Raw genomic sequence first — 24,195 nt, 5'->3', positions numbered from 1 at the left:
TATTTATTTTTTCCCATTATTTATTTTATTTATATACTAACTAAGTGCCTCGACCCACCGAGGCACTTAGCACACTAGCAGAGCATCGGAAGCGTGTCCGATCGCTTCCGATGCTCTGCTGCACTGCCGGGCTCCACGTGGAGCAAAACCGGAAGTGATCACTCAAGGGGGAGTGATCGCTCCGGTCCCGGCACTCCGTAACAGCACTGCAGGGATGCCCAGACATCGAGGCATCCCTGCAGTACTGTAATAGTGCCTGGAAGCGATCTTGATCGCTTCCAGCACTCACTTTAGCCGAGGACGTGCAGGGTACGTCGTCAGGCGTTAACTGCCTTTTTTTTTCAGACGTACCCTGCACGTCCTCGGTCACTAAGGGGTTAAAAAGATAATCCCTTTATTACCTATTCCCCAGTTTTGCATAACAAACACAGTTATCATAATGCACGTTTTACATCTGTGATTACCTTGTTTCTAAGCCTCTGCAGACTGCCCCCTTATATCAGTTCATTTGACAGACTTGCATTTTAGTCAATGAGTGCTCGCTACTCGGTAAATTCACGTGCGTGAGCTCAATGTTATCTATGTGAAGCACATGATCTAATGCCCTCTAGTGGTGAAAAACTGTGAAAATGCTTTCAGATTAGAGGCGACCTTCAAGATCTAAGAAATTAGCATATAAACCTCCTAGGTTTAGCTTTCAACTAAGAATACCAAGAGAACAAAGCAAAATTGGTGATAAAAGTAAATTGGAAAGTTGTTTAAAATTACATGCCCTATTTGAAACATGGACTTGACTGTCCCTTTTAAGTATATAAACTTTTATTATAGTTAAGGATACCACATGCAAAAGCAGCTATTTCAAATGTCAATATAAAGGTAATATTTGTAAGCAATGTAATACACTACAGCAGGTAAAATGGATCATTGGGGAAAAAAATAGAGGAGAAAAAAAATAGGGCACATTGTCCCTTTAAACCCTGTGTGACTATTACTCTAGTACAGTGATGGCGAACCTTGGCACTCAAGATGTTTCAGAACTACATTTCCCATGATGCTTAGGCACTCTAATGTCCAGTTGAGCATCGTGGGAAATGTAGTTTTGAAACATCTGGAGTGTCTAGGTATCACTGCTCTAGTAGCTCATTTATAGCTTTTCCTAACTGACCTCAGCAGATGAGATAACAGGCTTTTAAATCAGGGAAATCTAGGTTACAGCATGGCATTGCCTATTATTTTATGAAATTACGTAAAGTTTTTGTCAATATTTAAACAACTAATATAATTTAAAACAAAACCTGTACCTGCATATTATCCTCAGACTAATTTTTGCTTTGGATACATTATTATATCTAGCACTTCTATTGTGTTTTTAAAGGGACAGTCTAGTCAAAATTAAACTTTCTTGATTCAGATAGGGCATTCGATTTTAAACAACTTTCCAATTTATTTTTATCATCAAATTTTCTTTGTTGAAATCTAAACCTAGGTAGGCTCATATGCTAATTTCTAATACCTAGAAGGGTTATTATTATTATTCTTTATTTATAAAGTGCTGACAAATTCTTCAGCGCTTTTTCACAGCTAGACAGTGCTAGTTCATGTGTCATATAGATAAAATTGTGCTCACTCCCGTGGAGTTGAGTCAGCACCGATTGGCTAAAATACAAGTCTGTGAAAAGAACTGAAATAAAGGAACAGTCTGCAGAGGCTTAGATACAAGGTAATCACAGAAGTAAAAAATATATTAAAGGGACACTGAACCCAATTTTTTTCTTTTGTGATTCAGATAGAGCATGCAATTTTAAGCAACTTTCTAATTTACTCCTATTATCAAATTTTCTTCGTTCTCTTGCTATCTTTATTTGAAAAAGGCATCTAAGTTTTTTGTTTTTTTTTGTTCAGAACTCTGTACAGCACGTTTTATTGGTGGATGAATTTATCCACCAATCGGCAAGAACCAAGGTTGTTCACCAAAAATGGGCCGGCATCTAAACTTACATTCTTGCATTTCAAATAAAGATACTTAAAGAATGAAGAAAATTTGATAATAGGAGTAAATTAGAAAGTTGCTTAAAATTTCATGCTCTATCTGAATCGCGAAAGAAAACAATTGGGTTCAGTGTCCCTTTAATATAAATGTGTTGGTTATGCAAAACTGAGGGATGGTTAATAAAGTGATTATCTATACAGGTAGCCCTCAGTTTACGCCGGGGTTAAGTTCCAGAAGGAATGGTTGTAAATTTAAACCCAGTTTATAATGTAAGTCATTGGGAAGTGAGGGTTCCAGGCCCCTCTCAAAATTGTCATAAGTAACACCTAATACATTATTTAAATGCTAGACAGCATTATAAACCTAATAAAATAATCACACAACACAGAAGATATAATTAAACTAAGTTAAATGAACAAAAACATTTGCTAAATGGCATTATAAACCTAATACAATAATCACACAACACAGACTTCACTTGCATTTTTCTGCAAACAGTTCTTTCTATGCATTCCAATCTGGACTGAGTTATAGACAGGAAGATCTTGTTCCTTTGAAATCTGCTCAATAGCTCAGGTCTGGTTAAACTGATTAATTTCAGCTTGCTTTGCTGCAACACAAGCGGACAGCTACTGGCTATTTTAATAAATGCACTGCTTTTCAATAGCAGTTACATGACTGGAAAAAAGGTTGTTATTTTGAAACTGTGTAAATTGAACCGTTGTAAAACGAGGGCCACCTGTATTTTTAAACAATACATATTCTGGAGTAGACTGTCCCTTTAGTGCTCCTTTAAAGGGACATAAAACCAATTTTTCTTTCTTTCATGATACAGATAGAATATTTACATTTTAAAAAGTTTCCATTTTACTTCTATTATGAATTTTGGTTTGTTCTTTTGTCTTTCTATTTTGAAGAGATATCTAGAAAGGCAGCGTGCACATTTTTGGAGTTTTATATAACAGAAAATAGTGCTGCCATCTAGTTCTCTTGCTAATGTATAACATTGTAGCAAAACTGCTGCAGTATAGTGCTGTAGACACTTGTGCGCACTCCTGAGCTTACCTCCTTGCTTTTCAACAAAGGATAACAAGAAAACGAAAATTTGATAATAGAAGTAAATTGAAAGTTGTTTAAAATTGTATGTTGTATTTAAATCATGAAAGAAAACATTTTGGTTTCATATTCCTTTAATAGTTACCTTTTACTCCTTGTCCCCTCATGCACTATGATTATATTCCATATTTGAATGCAGGGCTGCAACTAAGAATTATTTTCATAATCAATCGGATAAAAAAAATAATTTAACCCCTTAAGGACCAAGGCCATTTTTCAATTTCTTTCCCTTAAAGACCAGGGCTATTTTTAAATTTTTACGGTCTTCGTGTTTAGCTGTAATTTTCCTCTTACTTATTTACTGTACCCACACATATTATATACTGTTTTCTCGCCATTAAATGGACTTTCTAAAGATACCATTATTTTCATCATATCTTATAATTTACTATAAAAAAAATAGAAAATATGAGAAAAAAATAGAAAAAAACACACTTTTTCTAACTCTGACCCCCAAAATCTGTTACATATCTACAACCACCAAAAAACACCCATGCTAAATAGTTTCAAAATTTTGTTGTGAGTTTAGAAATACCCAATGTTTACACGTTCTTTGTTTTTTTTTTGCAAGTTATAGGGCAATAAATACAAATAGCACTTTGCTATTTCCAAACCACTTTTTTTCAAAATTAGCGCTAGTTACATTGTGACACTGATATCTTTCAGGAATCCCTGAATATCCCTTGACATGTATATATTTTTTTTTATAAGACATTCCAAAGTATTGATCTAGGCCCATTTTGGTATATTTCATGCCACCATTTCACTGCCAAATGCGATCAAATAAAAAAAATTGTTAACTTTTTCACAAACTTTAGGTTTCTCACTAAAATTATTTACAAACAGTTTGTGCAATTATGGCATAAATTGTTGTATATGCTTTTCTGGGATCCCCTTTGTTTAGAAATAGCAGACATATATGGCTTTGGCATTACTTTTTGGTAATTAGAAGGCCGCTAAATGCCACTGCGCACCACACGTGTATTATGCCCAGCAGTGAAGGGGTTAATTAGGGAGCTTGTAGGGAGCTTGCAGGGTTAATTTTAGCTTTAGTGTAGTGTAGTAGACAACCCAAATTATTGATCTAGGTCCATTTTGGTATATTTCATGCCACCATTTTACCGCCAAATGCGATCAAATAAAAAAAAAGTTCACTTTTTCACTAACTTTAGGTTTCTCACTGAAATGATTTACAAACAGCTTGTGCAATTATGGCAAAAATAGTTGTAAATGCTTATCTGGAATCCCCTTTGTTCAGAAATAGCAGACATATATGGCTTTAGCGTTTCGTTTTGGTAATTAGAAGGCCGCTAAATGCTGCTGCGCACCACACTTGTATTATGCCCTGCAATGAAGGGGTTAATTAGGTAGCTTGTAGGGAGCTTGAAGGGTTAATTTTAGCTTTAGTGTAGAGATCAGCCTCCCACCTGACACATCAGACCCCCTTGATCCCTCCCAAACAGCTCTCTTCCCTCCCCCACCCCACAAATGTCCCCGCCATCTTAAGTACTGGCAGAAAGTCTGCCAGTATAAAAAAAAAAGTTTGTGTTTGGTTTTTTTTTTTGGTTTTTTTTTTACATTTATATATTTTCTGCAGTGTAGGATCCCCCCTTACCACCCAACTCCCCTGAGCCCCCCCTAAACAGCTCTCTATCCCTACCCCCTCTCACTATTTGCTGCCATTTTGGGTACTGGCAGCTGTCTGCCAGTACCCACTTTTCAAAAATAATGTCAATTTTTTTAATTTTTTTTTTAAATTTTATCTCTGTTGTAGATGGCCCCCCACTCCCTCCCCTCCCCTCCCCCTCCCCCTGATCCCTTTTGAAAATCTTATTTCCCACTCCACCCCCCTGATGTCAAAACACAAACTGATTTCCCACTCCCACCCCCCTGATCGCAAACACTCACACAGTGCTGATCGCGGGGACGTGCGCTGCGCACATTCCTCCCGCCCCCGTGCGCGCTCCCACACACACACCGGGCACAATGCGACTGAAGGACACCAGCGATGGGCCGCCCACCCGCCCTCCCAGCGCTGCTCCCACCCACCAACGATCGGCACCATCGCTGGCCGATGCAGAGAGGGCCACAGAGTGGCCCTCTCTGCATCGGTGTGCCAGAAAAGGTATTGCAGTGATGCCTCAATATCGAGGCATCACGGCAATACCTTGAAAGCAGCTGGAAGCGATCAGGATCGCTTCCAGCTGCTTTAAACTCCTATGTCGTACAGGGTACGTCTCTGGTCTTTAAAGACCAGATTGTGCAAGACGTACCCTCTACGACATGAGTCGTTAAGGGGTTAAAATAAAATCCATATACTGAGTGTTACAGATATAAACTTCGGACTAAAACTTTACATTAACCTAACTGTCCAATTTTTAAGCAGCAGAACAAATTAAAAAAAATTTAATTAAGCAAAACGAAACCACAAACGGAATGGGGTAGAATTAGAAAGAGGTAGACTATCACTGTTTATAACATTCTGTTATTCACTCTTTCAGAAACTTTGCATAGAAATGCAAACATGACCACATGCACCTGGTTGAGGATGGCTCTCTTTTTGCGAGCTATTTTGCCTGCAGGAGAGAAGAGGCGCTCAGGTGGTGTTGAGGTGCATGAGATGCATAAGTAGGGTTTTGCCAATTTCACCAAGGTGGGATATTTAACTTCGGTTAGCTCTCCACTAATGCAAGGGCCTCTTAACAAAGTAAGCCTGGGCTTCAATTCTAACATAAAAATATCTTAAATATCTATATGCAATAGTAAATAACCGGCTATAAGGTTAGGGAAAAATCATGTAGTACACTCTTAAAATAACAGATATATACTTAGAGGTTGAATTTGGTACATATTACAATTAATTAAAAATATAAAAAAAACAAAGTCAAGTCCTAAGGGCTATATATATCAATAACAAGACAATGCCTTACACATTTATCTATACAGTACATATTATCAGCAATAGCAAGCTATTGGCTAACAATTGTGCAAACAGATAATAGTGCACATCAATTCAAATACCATCAATCTAGGACTAGGTGTAAATAACAATCTTGACACTATATCATGCAAAGCATAGTTCCAAATCACCTAATTTAATATAAACAATCAAAATGATGACTTCTAGTTTATTTCTGGGTTGCACATGAGACAGGAGTAGTTGTAAACTTAAAAAGAAAACTTATAGTGTCCTGAAAAAGTGAAAAGTAAAATGTCTGTAGACGTCCTTTAGGCTAAGGGCATAACCATAAAACACAATACCATGTGCAGGAGCTCATCGGAGTGAAGGAGCTGGTGCTGTGCACAGACCAACTAACTGCAAACCAACTAATCGATTATGAGATTCGTTGACAACTATTTTCATAATCGACTATTATTGATTAGGTTGTTGCAGCTCTATTTGAATGTGAGTCGCTATTTAAAGGGATATTCCGGTTAAAACTTAAATGCACACAGATAAATTGCATCTTTAAATAGAATCATATTTGCAATATACATGAATTGGCAAAAATGCTTCTTGTAAAGTTATCACTGTTTTTCTTTGCATGTGAAGCATAGCTATTTTCAGTGCACCAACATTTTAAATAATAGAGCTGCTCAGAGTGCCAGTGGGGCTTGTTTTCATGTCCGCAATGAACAAACTGAGTTATTACCAGAGGGTACAAGCACTTTAGGCTCTCTAAGAAGTGCTGGTGTTTTGGTGCACAGTGCATACTTAAAGTGAATGTAAATTTTGATGTTTAAGTGCCCGGTTTTTAAACTTTGATTAAAAACAGGGGCACTTTAATTCATCAAAATTTACATTTCACTTCCTGTTGTGACAAAAAACTTACCTTTTAAAACTTCACAGCAGCAGCTGCTGCTTTCCTCCGGTCTCACAAGCCATTTCTGATGTCAGAAATGATTGATAGGTCATCCTCCAATCACAGATTCCTCCCCGGGGGATTCAGTGTCTGATTCACTGCTGTGTTGGAGGAAGCCAGATACCTCATTTTTAGATCCAGGAAGAGGCTTTGAAACAGGTGGAGGAAGCTGGAGCTGCTGTGAAGATTAAAAAGTAAGTTTATTTTCACAACAGGAGTGAAATGAAAATATGATGAATTAAAGTGCCCCTGTTTTTAATCAAAGTTTTAAAAACCGGGCACTTTAGCATCAAAATTTACATTCACTTTAAAGGGGCATGAAACCCAAGCATTTTTTTTCATAATTGTAGATAGAGAATACAATTTCAAACTCTATTCCAATTTACTTCTATTATCTAATTTGCTTAATTCTTAGATATCCTTTTTTTAAAGAATTAGCAGTGCACAGGGGTGAGCCAATCATACAAGGCATCTATGTGCAGCCACCAATCAGCAGCTACTGAGCCTATTTAGATATACTTTTCAACAAAAGACATCAAGAAAATGAAGCATATTAGATAATAGAAGTAAATTTGGAAAGTTGTTTAAACTTGCATGCTCTTTCTAAATTATGAAAGAAAAAATGTGGGTTTTCATGTCCCTTAAAATACACTTTTGAAAAAGATATAGCTTTTATAAGAAGCAATTTTTGCTAATACATGTAAATTACAAAAATGCTTCTATTCAAAACTGAAATGCATCCATGTAGATTCCAATTTTGGCTGGAATGTCCCTTTAAAAATGATTGAAATTAAGTGACAGCTAGATGCAATAGTATTTTTAAAATAGTTATAGCTTGTGTATCATCTTTATTTTTTATGTTCCATTAGAATGTCACTTGTCAGTGTTCCTTTGAGCATGCCTTAAAATATGGAAAATCTCTGACATTGTTGGTTGGCATTGTGACCTTGGATAAGAAAAACATGATAATACGAGAGTTCATTTTGTAAAAGTTTATTCAGCTGACACAGCTCGCTGCAACATAAGAGAATAGTATTATTTCAGTCCATAAGGTAAAGTTGTTGTAATAATTTTCCTTTTTATATTGTGTATTTGTTCAGTGCTGCTTTTTAGATTTCCTTGGTTGTACTTATTTTAATTAAATTGTTTTAATGTTTAAGTTTTCGGTCAGAAATGGTTTGCTTTGTTTTTACCGCCCACATCAAACCTAAAATGTAGTTAAAAGGCCATTAAAGTGGGGCGAAAATACATGCTGTTAGAACGCAATTTTATCACTATCAACAACCCTGCAAATCTGTGTTTAACCTCCGCAAATAGGTTAAACACATAGGACCAGTGGTTCTTTACCTGAGGGGAAACTGCAGCTGAGCCAAATAGCAGTGCTGATTATTGGGCCAGTGTCAGTTCTTTCCCAAGTGGTACTTTACCTGTGAGGTTATACACAAAGATTTGACCGGTCAATTATTGATAAAATTGCATTATCTAATGAATGAGAACACTATAATGGATGATAATATATTAAGATTGAAATCGATTACCATATTTCTTAAAATACATGTAATGAAATTTCAAGAATGAAATAATGATGAGCACTTTTGGGTGATCATATCTTATAAATGACTTCATTTAGGACAGATACCTACTAAAGAATTATATATATTTTTACTTATAAATTATAGGTGCCAGCCATGTATTTTAGTGGCCAGTAAACTTTAAAATTAGATATTTATTTGTGCAGCCAGTTAAAAGTTAATAGTAAATTACACAAAACAGTCATAGTAAATTAAAATGAAATATATACCTAGCTGCATCATGTTACTTTTAAAGAGACATTCCAGTCAAAATATAAATGTACATAGATTAAGTGAAGGTCAATTTTCATCAATGAGTGCCCGGTTTTTAAAAATACTTTTAAAATCAGGGGCACTTTCATTGATGAAAATTAACATTGCCACTGGATTTTAAGAAATACTTACCTTTTACTTCTGCAAAGCCGGATCGACGATCTCCCTCCTTCTTCTTCCTGCTGTAGACAACAGCAATGACGAAACTGGCTTCCTCCAATCACAGCCAGGCATCACGAGCTGGACGCTCTGGGGTGCAAGCCATGATTGGAGGAAGCCGGTTTTTGTCATTTCAGACGTCACTACAGAGGAACTGAGGCTGAGATCGGCGATCCGGTTTTGCAGGAGAAAAAGGTAAGTATTCTTAAAATCTAGTGCAATGTTAATTTTCATCAATGAAAGTGCCCTGTTTTAAAAGTATTTTTAAAAACCGGGCACTCATTGATGAAAATTGACCTTCACTTTAATAACATCTTTGAATAGAAACATATTTGCAATATACATGTATTAGCAAAAATGCTTCTAGTAAAAGTTATCACTGTTTTAGTGTTAATATTTTTCTCTGCACGTGCATGTGAAGCATAGCTAGATATTGTTACTGCACCCACATTTTAAATATTGCAGCTGCGCATATCATCACTGGGGCTTGTATCATGTCAGCAATTAGCAAATTGAGTCATTACCAGATGGTACAAGCACCTTAAGCTCTCTGAGCAAGTGCTGTGTTTAAAATGCTGGTGCACAGTGCATACTTAAATACACTTTTGAAACAGCTATAGCTTTTATTAGAAGCATTTTTGCTAATGCATGTATATTACAAAATTGCTTCTGTTCAATATCGAAATCCCCCTGTGGTTTCAAATTTTGGCTGGAATATCCCTTTAAGGTATGTTATGGATGTGTTAGATCATCTCAAAAGACCAGAGAGCTTTAGATCGGCGCTCAGGAACGTCCCATTAGTTCTGCAAAGTTGCTGAAATAATTTTAGCTTGAGAGCTCTTTATCTCACTGTGGGTTTCTGGGTGTGCAGGAGAGAGACATATATTACAATATATTTCTCAAAAAACAGTTTTCTTTGTGATTTGTCTCCAGGCTGGTGAGTTATTGATTATCAGGCCCTTAGTTACTGCCACAAACTAACAGATCACACAAACACAGGACTTGGGCTGCTACAAACGCAGGTTGGCTTTGCAGGGAGAAAATGCTACTTATTATTTGTGGCCTCCTACAGGAGGTAAGTTATGTATGTATGATGTATCTCAATGTTAAAGCCCTTTGCAGCCTTTTTTTCCTAACACCTTAGACCTGCCATCTTTGAGCCTTTAGAACCTTTTGTGTGCAGTATTTATTTATTTTTTTAAATACATTTTATTAGATGGTTGTTATGAGTTTAAGTGTACTTTTTAATGTATTTTTGTGAGCCATTTTGTGGAACAGTTAACCAGAGTTCTTGGTCACGCTAACCTGGCGCTTGTTAACTGTTTACTTTCAACTTGTGATATGAGCAAAAAACCTTACGAGCAAACAGGGCGTGAAAAAAACTTTTTGCTTGCGTGTAACTGAAGCGCACACATCCTAATCTAGCCCAAAGTGATTAGTTGATATTTATGGAGTTGACATTTATTACCATGAAAATGAGAGAAAAAAGTGCTCACACTGTTGAGCCATTGCTTGAGTTGGTGTGGAAGGGTAAGAGATAGTCTCACAGGCTATTCAGTTCTTTGGCTGCTGTATTTTAGTGAATACTATTTGACTTTATGCCTTGACACTTCAGAAGATAGCAGTGGGTAAATACACAACACCTTGTCTTATGCTTGTATAGAAACAACAGTATTTTGATTAATTAAAGGACACTCAGGTCAAATTACATTTTCATGATTCAGATAAGCCATGTAATTTTAAACAACTTCCAATTTACATCCATTAAAAAAATGTGCACAGTCTTTTATATTTACACTTTTTGAGTCACCAGCTCGTACTGAGCATGTGCAAGAATTCAGACTATACGTATATGCATTTTTGATTGGCTGATTGCTATCACATGGTACAGAGGGGAGTGGAAATATACATAACTTTGAAGTTTGTTAGAAAAAAAATCTACTAATTTGAAATTCAGAGTAAATGCTTTTGTATTGTCTTGTTATCTTGCATTTGTTTATTATGCAAATCTACTGTGTTTACTGGTCCTTTAAACTCCAAACTTTTGAGTCTTTTCTGCATTCTTTATTTTCTTTGAGGTATCTTTCTTTCTGGCTGACCTGCCATTGTCCTATGATGTTTTTTTGTTTAGACTAAGTTTCCTCACATTGACAACCAAACAATAGCTACTCATTATTTATTATTATTATTATTATTATTCATGATAATTTACTTGTATAGCGCTCTAAACTTCTGTAGTGCTATTACCTTGTTTAAAGGGACAGTCTAGTCCCAAAATAAAACATGATTCAGATAGGGTATGTAGTTTTAAACAATTTTCCAATTTACTTTTATCACCAATTTTGCTTTGTTCTGTTAATATTCTTAGTTGAAAGCTAAACCTAGGTTTATATGCTAATTTCTAAGCCCTTGAAAGCTGCCTCTTCTCTCAGGGCATTTTGACAGTTTTTCACCAAGAGAGGGTGTTAGTTCATGTGTTTTCATATAGATAACACGCGGCTTAGATTACGAGTTTTGCGTTAAGATGAAAAAGCAGAGTTAACAGGTCCTAACGCTGCTTTTTCACTACCGCTGCTATTACGAGTCTTGCAGGTTTAGGGGGCACCGCACACTTCTTTGGGCCTTACAGCAAAACGACTTACGTAAACTTTGTAAACCCTTTTTTCTATGGGACTTCCATAGCGCCGGTATTTAGAGTCTGTCCTGGAAAGGCCAAAAAGTGAGCGGTACACCCTCTACCTCCAAGATCTGGTAACGCATTCTAAAGTCAGTAGTTATGCGTTTTACACTACAACGCAGTAGCTATAAAACTCAAAACTAAAGTGCTAAAAAGTACACTAACACTCAAACTACCTATAACCCCTAAACCGAGGCCCCGCATCGGCAACACTATAATCAATTTTTTAACCCCTAATCTGCCGCTCCGGACATCGCCGCCACTAGAATAAACATATTAACCCCTAAACCGCCGCACTCCCGCCTCGCAAACACTAGTTAAATATTAACCCCTAATCTGCCGCCCCTAACATCGCCACCTACATTATACTTAATAACCCCTAATCTGCCGTCCCCAACGTTGCTACAACTATATTAACTGTATTAACCCCTAAATCTAAGTCTAACCCTAACACCCCCTAACTTAAATATAATTAAATTAAATCTAAATAAAATTACTGTCATTAATTACATTATTCCTATTTAAAACTAAATACTTACCTGTAAAATAAACCCTAAGCTAGCTGCACTATAACTAATAGTTACATTGTAGCTAGCTTAGGGTTTATTTTTATTTTACCTAGCTAAAATAAATACACATTGACCTGTAAAATAAAACCTAACCTAAGTTACAATGACACCTAACACTACACTACAATTAAATAAATTAAATGAGCTAAATCACACAACTCCCCCACTAAATTACAGAAAATAAAAAAGAAATTACAGATCTTTAAACTAATTACACATTATCTAATAGCCCTATAAAAAAAAAGCCCCCCCCCCAAAGTAATCGGCTCTTTTACCTGTAAAAAAATAATAATACAAACAACCCCACCAACAGTAAAACCCACCACCCACACAACCAACCCCCCAAATAAAATCCTAACTAAAAAATCCTAAGCTCCCCATTGCCCTGAAAAGGACATTTGGATGGGCATTAGAGCTGCGCATCTTCACTTGTCTCACGATTCGATTACGATTATCATGATTACTGCACTATTTCAGCCCATTTTTTTTTACATTTTTTCAGAAAAAAAAAATCAAGCAGTCAAAATTTTGAAATCTCTTTTTTTATTTTATTAGCTCAAAAAGGACACTTCCTGCGGCAAAGTCTGAACACAGAAGACAACAGTTTATAGAAACAGTAAAATCCTAAATGGCAATTGTTGTATTGGTTTGGAAACAATATTATGGCATCAAACTGTAGTTACAGAGTAGTAGTAGTGTAAAAAGTGCAGTGCTCGCAGTGTACTTCTTCAATAAAAGAAAATATTTAAATGTATATTTGATATAGTACTATTATACACTTGTAAAGAAACATGAACAACAAATAAATGTCTAACCTATCTATGTTGGTTTTAATTTAATGTCTTTACTTACTTAGTAATAATAATAATAATAATAGACATTAAATTAAAACCAAAATAGATAGGTTAAGCTTAAGTTACCAGTACAACCATAATACCTTATTTCTTATTTGTGTGAAACTGTCCTCCCTCAGAAAACCAAACATAAATCCCTTATATACGGTACAAAATTACAGGTGCACTCCACCGTGCCTTCATGACTGTCAATTTGTGGCAAACAAATCACGTGAATCTGGAACACAACACACAGCACAGAGTGTGCACACAACACACATGTGACATATACAATGAGTTTACACAGTTACACAGTAGTACTAGAGACATTTAAAACAAGTAGCATTGAACTGAACTACTATAACTAATTAACTACAGTTTCTTCTTGATGATTATATTATCTTTATGGGATCACAAAATATAATTAGTTAGTTATTAGTTACTGTTAAAGCAGCACTACAGTACACAACTGAACACAGTGACTGAGTCTGTCACTGAACAGTACACACAGTCACACTGTCACAGTCACACACAAACAAACAAGTTACAATACATAAAAAAGCCCAAAGACATCAAGGAGTAAATCATGGTGAAGAAAGGGTGGCATGCCACGCCACTCACCTGAGGTGTGTGTGCTTTATTTTTGTATTGTGCTGTTGTGTGTGTGTGTGCGCACTGTGCTGTGTAGTACTGTCTGTGTCTGTACTTGTCTTGTACACAGTATATTGTGATCCAATAAAGATTTACTCAATGGTTTTACTCAAGGGCTTTACCTTCCCCTAATAATAGTGGTTTGGGCTTCAGTCTCACTCTCTGCACACTCATAGACAGTTACTAGACAGAGACATGAGACAGTGGACACACACACCAACCAAAAACATTCAAAAGCACCACAGCCAGTCAGTCACACTCACACTCACACTCATAGAATAGACAGATACACAATGTTACAAAAAAAAACATTCAAAGGCAGTTAAGGTACTCAGTCTCACACACTCACTCTGACTCAGTAGAGAGAGATACATACAAACAACATTCAAACTGGCACTCACTCACAGTCACACTCATAAAGACAGTTAGACACTACAGTACACACAATCACATTGTTATTGTTAACTGGTTGGTTTAAGGTTATATTATGTTAACCCCTACAGATCTGCCTGGGAGTAATAGACATTATACAACAAGTAGCATTGAACTACTAGATTAACTAACTTTGATTATCTTTATGGGATCACAAATATATTGTTACACAACACACACACAGTCAAACAATACAAAAAAAAAACACACATCATGTGAATCATGGTGGTGAAGAAGGGTGACACGCACACATGAGGTGTGTGTGCAGTTGTGTGTTGTTTCTTTTGTATTGTTTGTGTGTGTGTGACTGTGACAGTGAGTGACGTGGTCGGTCGGTGTCGTGTACTAGTATATTTGTGATCCAACAAAGATTTACTCAAGGTTTTAAGCTTAATTTTTCAAAAAGCTAGAAGCTATAACATTAACAAATATAAAATAACTTAACAATACTGCACTGGGCAGTGGGGCACACAGCACTTTCTTCTGGATGTGCCAAAAAACATTAAATATTAATATAAACCTGAATCACTACTCAAAGAATTATGGAATATGTAGGTTTTTCTGTAAGAACACTAGTTGATCCACATGCTCTGGTTTGAGGGAGCTTCTTTTTGCCGTTACCACATCTCCTGCAGTGGAGAAAACCCGCTCTGCAGACACGCTTGTACCTGGGATACACAAGTATCGCTTTGACAAATGAGAGAGGAGGGGAAATATGACCTCATGTATATGCCACCATTTCAAAGGGTCTTCAGTGAGAGGCAGAGATGGGGCTTTACAATATTTCTCTATTTCCTCTTCAGCCTTGGCATAGGGGGGTCTTGGGTTCTTTTGTACCTTGAGTGTCAGTGAAAGACTGTCCCAGCAAAGTCATGAGCAGCGATGTGGACTTTCTTTTGGGAGGAGAAGGGTTATCCTCCTCGATGGGTGATTCTTCTTCCAGAGTTTCTTTTCCCTCAGGCAGTGGCACTTCATCCACGTTTGTCCTCCTAGATGTAACTGTACTAGTACACTCAATCTGTGTTTGAACAAAAGAATAAATAAAGCATTCATTATTACCTCGAGCAGCCAGCCAGCTAATGCTATGTGTGTGCTCAGAGAGACAGTAATGCATAAATAAATGCATGCAACAGATCACATCTAGGAGTGGATGGAGGAGGAGGAAAGTTGACTGACTGTGGCGTTTTCGAACTGTCTTATCTAACTAAACCTTGTACTCATTAAACTAGCTACTAAGCAAGCTACTGCTAGCTAAGCCTATTTTGTTATGGATGGTATGTTTTATGTTTGTTTTCAATTTATACATTTTTCAAGAAACATGATGCAATTAAAATTACCTCCAAGGATGCAGCCTCCTCAGTCACTCCTCTGTATATCTCCAATCTCTCCTCCTCTGTGAGAATAAAAGGCAGTCCCTTAAAACGAGGATCCAGGGCAGAGGCTGTATAAAGTATCTTCTTCTCTGCCTCACTGCTGTATCTCTTCAGGAGATCTGTTTTGATGGCATTCTTGATCTCATGGGTGTGTCTCCCATGGTGTCTGTCATGTTCTGGAGCAGTTGTGCATTTAGAGGGGCAATGAGAGAAACAGTTGGATTGCGCTCTTCTGACATCAGTGTGGTTGCATCTTTCATTGGCTTTAATGCACTCGCAGCATCCTCTGCATTTGACACATCTGTTTCGTTGAGAGTGCAGAGATCGGACTCACTTTTCTCTTGTTAAGTGTATCCAGTCCACGGATCATCCATTACTTGTGAGATATATTCCCTTCCCAACAGGAAGTTGCAAGAGGATCACCCACAGCAGAGCTGCTATATAGCTCCTCCTCCTCACATGTCATATCCAGTCATTCTCTTGCAACCCTCAACATAGATGGAGGTCGTGAGAGGACTGTGGTGTTTTATACTTAGTTTATTTCTTCAATCAAAAGTTTGTTATTTTTAAATGGCACCGGAGTGTGCTGTTTTTTCTCAGGCAGTATTTGGAAGAAGAATCTGCCTGCGTTTTCTATGATCTTAGCAGAAGTAACTAAGATCCACTTGCTGTTCTCACACGTTCTGAGGAGTGAGGTAACTTCAGACAGGGAATGGCGTACAGGTTTTCCTGCAACTAAGGTATGTGCAGTAAAATATTTTTCTAAGGAATGGAATTGACTAAGAAAATGCTGCTGATACCGAAGTAATGTAAGTAAAGCCTTAAATGCAGTGAAAGCGACTGGTATCAGGCTTATTAATAGAGATATATACTCTTTAAAAAATGTGTTTTAAAACGTTTGCTGGCATGTTTAATCGTTTTTTAACGTACATTTGGTGATAAAACTTATTGGGGCATAATTTTTCCACATGGCTGGCTTACTTTCTGCATAGAAACAGTTAACTGAGGCTTCCCACTGTTGTAATATGAGTGGGAGGGGCCTATTTTTAGCGCTTTTTTTGCGCAGTAAAAAATTCAGACTCAGACTTCCTGCTTCTTCCTGCATGATCCAGGACTTCTCTAGAGGGCTCAAAAGGCTTCAAAAGTCATATTGAGGGAGGTAATCAGTCACAGCAGAACTGTGACAGTGTGTTTGACTGTTTTAAAAACGTTTTTATCTATTGTTTATCCGGTTTGGGTATTAAGGGGTTAATCATCCATTTGCAAGTGCGTGCAATGCTCTGCTAACTTAATACATTTACTGTGAAAATTTGGTTGGTATAAACTGCTTTGGTTCATTGTTATTTCAACTTGAGGCAGGTTTTGTGCTTCTTAAAGGCGCAGTAGCGTTTTTTATATTGCTTGTAAACTTATTGTGAAGTGTTTTTCAAGCTTGCCAGTCTTATTGCTAGTCTGTTTAAACATGTCTGACATAGATGAATCTACTTGTTCATTATGTTTGAAAGCCAGTGTGGAGCCCCATGGAAATATGTGTACTAAATGTATTGATTTCACTTTAAATAATAAAGGTCAGTCTTTATCTATAAAAGAATTATCACCAGACGACGAGGGGGAAGTTATGCCGACTAACTCTCCTCACGTGTCAGTACCTTTGCCTCCCGCTCAGGGGGCGCATGCTATTATGGCGCCAAGTACATCAGAGACGCCCATAGCAATTACTTTACAGGACATGGCTACAATCATGAATAATACCCTGTCAGAAGTATTATCTAGATTGCCAGAATTGAGAGGCAAGCGCGATAGCTCTGGGATTAGGAGAGATGCAGAGCGCGCTGGTGCTGTAAGAGTCATGTCTGATACTGCGTCACAGTTTGCAGAACATGAGGACGGAGAGCTTCATTCTGTGGGTGACGGATCTGATCCGGGGAAACCTGATTCAGAGATCTCTAATTTTTAAATTTAAGCTTGAGAACCTCCGTGTATTGCTTGGGGAGGTTTTAGCTGCTCTGAACGACTTTAACACAGTTGCAATTCCAGAGAAATTGTGTAGGCTGGATAGATACTATGTGGTACCGGTGTGTACTGATGTTTTCCCTATACCTAAAAGGCTTACAGAAATTATTAGCAAGGAGTGGGATAGACCCCGGTGTGCCCTTTTCCCCACCTCCTATATTTAGAAAAATGTTTCCAATAGACGCCCACTACACGGGACTTATGGCAGACGGTCCCTAAAGTGGAGGGGAGCAGTTTCTACTTTAGCAAAGCGTACCACTATCCCGGTTGAGGATAGTTGTGCTTTTTTCGGATCCAATGGATAAAAAATTAGGTTACCTTAAGAAAATGTTTGTTCAACAAGGTTTTATCCTGCAGCCCCTTGCATGCATTGCACCTGTCACTGCTGCTGCGGCATTCTGGTTTGAGTCTCTGGAAGAGGCCATTCACACAGCTCCATTGGAGGAAATTATGGACAAGCTTAAATCTCTTAAGCTAGCTAACTCATTTGTTTCTGATGCCGTTGTACATTTGACTAAACTAACGGCTAAGAATTCCGGATTCGCCATCCAGGCGTGGAGAGCGCTATGGCTTAAATCCTGGTCAGCTGACGTGACTTCTAAATCTAAATTACTTAATATTCCTTTCAAGGGGCAGACCTTATTCGGGCCTGGCTTGAAAGAAATTATTGCTGACATTACTGGAGGTAAGGGTCATACCCTTCATCAGGACAGGACCAAATCAAAGGCCAAACAGTCTAATTTTCGTGCCTTTCGAAATTTCAAGGCAGGAGCAGCATCAACTTCCTCCGCTCCAAAACAGGAAGGAACTGTTGCTCATTCTAGACAGGCCTGGAAACCTAACCAGTCCTGGAACAAGGGTAAGCAGGCCAAAAAACCTGCTACTGCCCCCAAGACAGCATGAAGGAATGGCCCCCTATCCGGAAATGGATCTAGTGGGGGGCAGACTTTCTCTCTTCGCCCAGGCGTGGGCAAGAGATGTCCAGGATCCCTGGGCGTTGGAGATCATATCTCAGGGATATCTTCTGGACTTCAAGGCTTCTCCTCCTCAAGGGAGATTCCATCTTTCAAGGTTATCAGAAAACCAGATAAAGAAAGAGGCATTCCTACGCTGTGTACAAGACCTCCTAGTAATGAGGGTGATCCACCCAGTTCCGCGGACGGAACAAGGGCAGGGATTTTATTCAGATCTGTTCGTGGTTCCCAAGAAAGAGGGAACCTTCAGACCAATCTTGGATCTAAAGATCTTAAACAAATTCCTAAGAGTTCCATCATTCAAAATGGAAACTATTCGGACCATCCTTCCCATGATCCAAGAGGGTCAGTACATGACCACAGTGGACTTAAAGGATGCCTACCTTCACATACCGATTCACAAAGATCATTATCGGTTCCTAAGATTTGCCTTTCTAGACAGGCATTACCAATTTGTAGCTCTCCCCTGCGGGTTGGCTACGGCCCGAGAATCTTTACAAGGGTTCTGGGCTCACTTCTGGCGGTTCTAAGACCGCGAGGCATAGCGGTGGCTCCGTATCTAGACGACATCCTGATACAGGCGTCAAGCTTTCAAATTGCCAAGTCTCATACAGAGATAGTTCTGGCATTTCTGAGGTCGCATGGGTGGAAGGTGAACGTGGAAAAGAGTTCTCTATCACCTCTCACAAGAGTCTCCTTCCTAGGGACTCTGATAGATTCTGTAGAAATGAAAATTTACCTGACGGAGGCCAGGTTATCAAAACTTTTAAATGCTTGCCGTGTCCTTCATTCAATTCCACGCCCGTCAGTGGCTCAGTGCATGGAAGTAATCGGCTTAATGGTAGCGGCAATGGACATAGTGCCATTTGCGCGCCTGCATCTCAGACCGCTGCAATTGTGTATGCTAGGTCAGTGGAATGGGGACTACTCAGATTTGTCCCCTCTACTAAATCTGGATCAAGAGACCAGAGATTCCCTTCTCTGGTGGCTATCTCGGGTCCATCTGTCCAAGGGTATGACCTTTCGCAGGCCAGATTGGACGATTGTAACAACAGATGCCAGCCTTCTAGGCTGGGGCGCAGTCTGGAATTCCCTGAAGGCTCAGGGATCGTGGGCTCAGGAGGAGAAACTCCTCCCAATAAATATTCTGGAGTTAAGAGCAATATTCAATGCTCTTCTAGCTTGGCCTCAGTTAGCAACACTGAGGTTCATCAGATTTCAGTCGGACAACATCACGACTGTGGCTTACATCAACCATCATGGGGGAACCAGGAGCTCCCTAGCGATGTTAGAAGTCTCAAAGATAATTCGCTGGGCAGAGTCTCACTCTTGCCACTTATCAGCGATCCACATCCCAGGCGTGGAGAACTGGGAGGCGGACTTTCTAAGTCATCAGACTTTTCATCCGGGGGAGTGGGAACTCCATCCGGAGGTGTTTGCTCAACTGGTCTATCGTTGGGGCAAACCAGAACTGGATCTCATGGCGTCTCGCCAGAACGCCAAACTTCCCTCGTTACGGATCCAGGTCCAGGGACCAGGGGAGCGACGCTGATAGATGCTCTAGCAGCTCCTTGGTTCTTCAACATGGCTTATGTGTTTCCACCGTTTCCTCTGCTGCCTCGACTGATTGCCAAGATCAAACAGGAGAGAGCATCAGTGATTCTGATAGCGCCTGCGTGGCCACGCAGGACCTGGTATGCAGACCTAGTGGACATGTCGTCCTGTCCACCATGGACTCTGCCTCTGAGGCAAGACCTTCTAATACAAGGTCCTTTCAATCATCCAAATCTAATTTCTCTGAGACTGACTGCATAGAGATTGAACGCTTGATCCTATCAAAGCGTGGCTTCTCAGAGTCAGTTATTGACACCTTAATACAGGCACGAAAGCCTGTTACCAGGAAAATCTACCATAAGATATGGCGTAAATACTTGTATTGGTGCGAATCCAAGAGTTACTCATGGAGTAAGGTTAGGATTCCTAGGATATTGTCTTTTCTCCAAGAGGGTTTGGAAAAAGGCTTATCGGCTAGTTCGTTAAAGGGACAGATTTCTGCTCTGTCTATTCTTTTGCACAAGCGTCTGGCAGAAGTTCCAGACGTCCAGGCTTTTTGTCAGGCTTTGGCTAGGATTAAGCCTGTGTTTAAAACTGTTGCTCCTCCGTGGAGCTTAAACTTGGTTCTTAAAGTTCTTCAAGGAGTTCCGTTTGAACCCCTTCATTCCATTGATATTAAACTGTTATCTTGGAAAGTTCTGTTTTTGATGGCTATTTCCTCGGCTCGAAGAGTCTCTGAGTTATCTGCCTTACATTGTGATTCTCCTTATCTGATTTTCCATTCAGACAAGGTAGTTCTGCGTACTAAACCTGGGTTTTTACCTAAGGTGGTTTCTAACAGGAATATCAATCAAGAGATTGTTGTCCCATCATTGTGCCCTAATCCTTCTTCAAAGAAGGAACGTCTTTTGCATAATCTGGACGTAGTCCGTGCCTTGAAGTTCTACTTACAGGCAACTAAAGATTTTCGTCAAACATCTGCCCTGTTTGTCGTTTATTCTGGACAGAGGAGAGGTCAAAAAGCTTCGGCAACCTCTCTCTCTCCTTTTGGCTTCGAAGCATAATACGCTTAGCCTATGAGACTGCTGGACAGCAGCCCCCTGAAAGCATTACAGCTCATTCTACTAGAGCTGTGGCTTCCACCTGGGCCTTTAAAAATGAGGCCTCTGTTGAACAGATTTGCAAGGCTGCAACTTGGTCTTCACTTCACACTTTTTCAAAATTTTACAAATTTGACACTTTTGCTTCTTCGGAGGCTGTTTTTGGGAGAAAGGTTCTACAGGCAGTGGTTCCTTCTGTTTAAGTTCCTGCCTTGTCCCTCCCATCATCCGTGTACTTAAGCTTTGGTATTGGTATCCCACAAGTAATGGATGATCCGTGGACTGGATACACTTAACAAGAGAAAACATAATTTATGCTTACCTGATAAATTTATTTCTCTTGTGGTGTATCCAGTCCACGGCCCGCCCTGTCCTTTTAAGGCAGGTCTAAATTTTTAATTAAACTACAGTCACCACTGCACCCTATGGTTTCTCCTTTCTTGTCTTGTTTCGGTCGAATGACTGGATATGACATGTGAGGGGAGGAGCTATATAGCAGCTCTGCTGTGGGTGATCCTCTTGCAACTTCCTGTTGGGAAGGGAATATATTCCACAAGTAATGGATGATCCGTCGACTGGATACACCACAAGAGAAATAAATTTATCAGGTAAGCATAAATTATGTTTTTCTGACTTCTGGAGACAACAATGTGGCACAGATTGCAGGTTGCTGTTCTAGGAACCTCTCGACCATGTCATATGAGCTGTTCCACCTTGTTGTCACATCAGTTATCAGCTTATGATTCTTCAGGCCAAGACATTTCTGTTTTTCTTTCAGACAGTGGTTTGCTGTAGTGCTGCGGTGAAATTTTTTTGATATTCGTCGCACTCTGCCTAAAAGCCTGTAGATCGTGGCCACTTTCAGCGCCCGCTGGGATGCGAGATTCAGTGTATGGGCGAAGCATTTTACATGAGGGAATTTTCCAACTTGAGCAGCAACAATCATGTTTGACGCATTGTCGGTCACAAGCACTACAGATTTATCGGACAGCTGCCATTCTTCCACAACACGAGACAGTAGCTCCGCCAGATGAGAACCCGTGTGAGACTCATAAACTGCTCTCGTTTGCAGCACATGCGACAAGATCTGCCAGTCCTTGCTAACGTAATGTGCAGTTACTGTTACATAAGACTCCGTCGTGACTGAAGTCCATGAATCACACGTTATTGCGACTCGACTGGCTTGGCTCATTGATGCAATTACCTGAGCTTTTGTTTCATGGTAGAGTGCAGGTATAACGTTTTCTGTAAAGTGATTGCGTGACGGGATCTTATAACGTGGCTCTAGAGTCTTCAACAGGTTGCGAAACCCAAGGTTTTCCACAACAGAGTAAGGCCGTAGGTCCTTCGCTATGAAACTTGCCACAGCTTTGGTTATTCTCTTCCCTTTTTCAGAGTTGGGCGGCAAAGTTGACAGCATTGCATCAATTCTTGGCTGATGAGCTTCAGCTAGTCTTGTTATTTCCTTGGCAGTGGCACTGGCGGCAGGTGTTGGCATCTCAGAGTGAAAACGGCTAACGTGATTTCTCAAGTTAGTAGTATTTCCTAGGTGTTTAATTTTTGTGTGACAGGCTTTACAAACCGCGTGTGTCTTGTCCAATTCGTGCTTTCCAGTATGTTCATAAAATCCAAAATGTGCCCAGATGCTTGCTTTTAAAATGCTAGGTGCATTTTTTTATCTCTCTATCTTTTTTGTCTCCCTCTGTCATTTTAGCATGACATGTACATATGTGACGGATGATGTTGTTGTCAACGTCGAACTCTGTCAGTGTTAAAAAAACCCCAAAAAAACACTAAGTTCAAGTTGTCAAAATGTCAAGCCGCAAATGTGAAATCAACAAGTACTAGTAACTTCAACTACTTGCCATACATTTTGCCAACATAATTTTTAAAACAAATTGCATTGCAGGGGACATCACTCACTGACACTGTAAGTTACTGTAATATATTACACACTTAAAGGTGCAATGAAACCCAAACATTTACTTTCATGATTCAGATAGAGAATACAATTTTAAATAAACATCATAACTAACTTCTATTATTTAATTTGTTTCATACTTCTCAGATATCGTTTGTTGATGACATATTAGCAATGCACTGCACACACATTAGTGCACGACACAAGGAGGAGGCTATGCATTTCAACAAAGGAAAAGCAAATTATATAATAGGGAAAGTTGTTTAAAATTGCATGCACTTTCTTGAATCACAAAATGGTTTTTATGGCTTTAGTTTAGTATGTTTAAAAATGCAGCTTTTTTAGCCTTGTTAAGTTTTGTTAACTTATAAAATAAAAACAGGGATTGGGTTCTTCGGATTGGCATCTTTTAAGAGAGCACTCAGAGTCAGCACATGCAATTGTATATTAAATTGCATATATAAAATTTATTATATTAAATAAATAAATACTATTATATATATATATAAAAAGTGTATATTATTAAAAAATTTGAACTTCAGACCAGGCATCCATGTGAAAAACATGTAGAATAGATATAGATAGATACAGATTAGACTAATAGACATTTGACAATAATAGTATACTATATTTATAATACATTTTATATATGCAATATTCAATAATGCAGCAATTATGCAGCAGCCTGAGCCTCAGTCAGCAGTAGTAGTAGTACATACTACGTTAAGTAAATAATTTAATTGTACCCCTTATTGATTGTGCTCTTTCAGTAACTCTTTCAGTAAGCTAATTATTATTACTAGGCTATATAGGCATTAGGCAAGTATTTAATTGTACCCCTTATTGTGTAATAATGTGTACCCCGGCCCTTATTGATTTGCTCTTTCAGTAAGCTAATAATTAGTTTACTAGGCCATGGCAAGTGGGCACTAGGCATGGCAATGGCAATTATGGCATGGCATTGGCAAAATGTACGACGTTTTGGTAACTAAGCAGTTATTAGTTTCTAATTCTCACCATAGGTCTCCTCCTCTGTCTCCCACAAAATAAAAATGAACCCACCGTGTAGCTGTATACCGCCGTGTATACTCGGAGTCGGAATCGTCATCACATTCACCATCATCAA

The 24,195-nt window shown here is 38.8% G+C and overlaps 1 protein-coding gene across 3 annotated transcripts in view; it reads left to right on the top strand.

Moving 5' to 3' along the window:
- The window catches only part of N4BP2 (NEDD4 binding protein 2), a 462,788-nt gene that overhangs the window by 19,983 nt on the left and 418,610 nt on the right, over window positions 1-24,195 (top strand). The window contains exon 1 of one of the 3 annotated variants that reach the window (XM_053704041.1): window positions 7,923-8,021. The exons of the other annotated variants lie outside the window; for them this stretch is intronic. The gene's annotated coding sequence lies outside the window, so the exon portion shown is untranslated. Of the gene's footprint in view, window positions 1-7,922; window positions 8,022-24,195 lie in introns of those variants that run through there. 3 annotated transcript variants of the gene reach the window in all.

This window comes from Bombina bombina, chromosome 2 (genome assembly GCF_027579735.1).
Source record: "Bombina bombina isolate aBomBom1 chromosome 2, aBomBom1.pri, whole genome shotgun sequence".
NCBI classification, from domain to species: Eukaryota; Metazoa; Chordata; class Amphibia; order Anura; family Bombinatoridae; genus Bombina; species Bombina bombina.
The sequence above is the reverse complement of the archived record's forward strand: the minus strand, read 5'-3'. Positions and strand labels throughout refer to the sequence as shown.